The following is a 1179-nucleotide window of genomic DNA, read 5'->3' on the forward strand; positions in this document are numbered from 1 at the left end:
CGGCTTTGAATATTTCCATCTTGTTGGTGAATGAAAAGATTATTGAAATACAGAAGAAAAAAGAAGAGGAAGAATTGCAAAAAGAGAAGAGAGACAGAAGGGGGTAAAGAAATACTTCAGAGCAGTCTTCATCAGCTGTACTACATCAGAACAGCAGTTAGGAGGAAGTACAGTACAGTTCGATCTGCCTAGGAATGCTCCACCTGCAGACTTCACAAGTGAACAAGATGGCAAATGCTCCTCATACTCTCTACAAAGATGACACCAAGGTACCTCAGGTCAGCACCAGTACCATTGCCTAATACAAGGTACAACCAAAGGAAGAAGGGATTCTGTTATAGGTCTTCGGATAGAGAAAGCATCAAAATTTTTGTATAAATTAATACTTTAAAATATTGTTGTGTCCTGTTGATCTCAAGGTAAGGGTTTTTATACTTCAACACATGCTGGAAGACCTGACCAACAATTCTTGCATTTATTTTTATTTTTATTGATGCCAGGAAACGTGAGATTTAGTCTGGAATTTCTTAAAAAAATTATTATCCTATGTTAAAGGCAGTAAGCGTCCCCTTTCATGAATATTCTACAGTGGTACGTAAAATCTTTAATACAACTGAATAAATAAATTTTGTCTTCATGTAATAATAAATGCTGAGTATTTTTTTACTTTTTATAATAAGTTACCTTTGATTTACCTGAACAAATTTCTTGGATCACATATAAAAACATGAAAAAAATTATTAAGATGGAGGCAAGGTGTACATTTAGGATCACATTTCCATCTGAGAAGAAGCTAGTTTGAAAGATGGATTAGATTTGTTAGGAACCTTCCATGTACACAAAGTGAAATTAAGCTGCTCTTGGAGAACATGGCAGCACTTACGGTTGTCAGGAAATTCAGAAAGTGTGGTAAATAGATGCTGGGAAAAGAGATGAATCCGCCCTTCATAACAGCCTGCTCATGGTCTGGTTTTCAACAACACTTGACACTGGTCATTTTGAAAAGGTCAGCAAAACTAAAAACTATATATTTCTAAGACAGTTCAGCAATATATAGTCAATTTGCAACCCAAATTACTCATTAGAAAGTATGTTTTCTAAAGGTATACTGCAAAATCCCAGTTCAGCAATAAGATGAAAATTTATATAAAAATACAACCTTAGACTTAATAAATAAAT

The sequence above is a fragment of the Larus michahellis genome, chromosome 5 (genome assembly GCF_964199755.1).
Source record: "Larus michahellis chromosome 5, bLarMic1.1, whole genome shotgun sequence".
NCBI lineage: Eukaryota > Metazoa > Chordata > Aves > Charadriiformes > Laridae > Larus > Larus michahellis.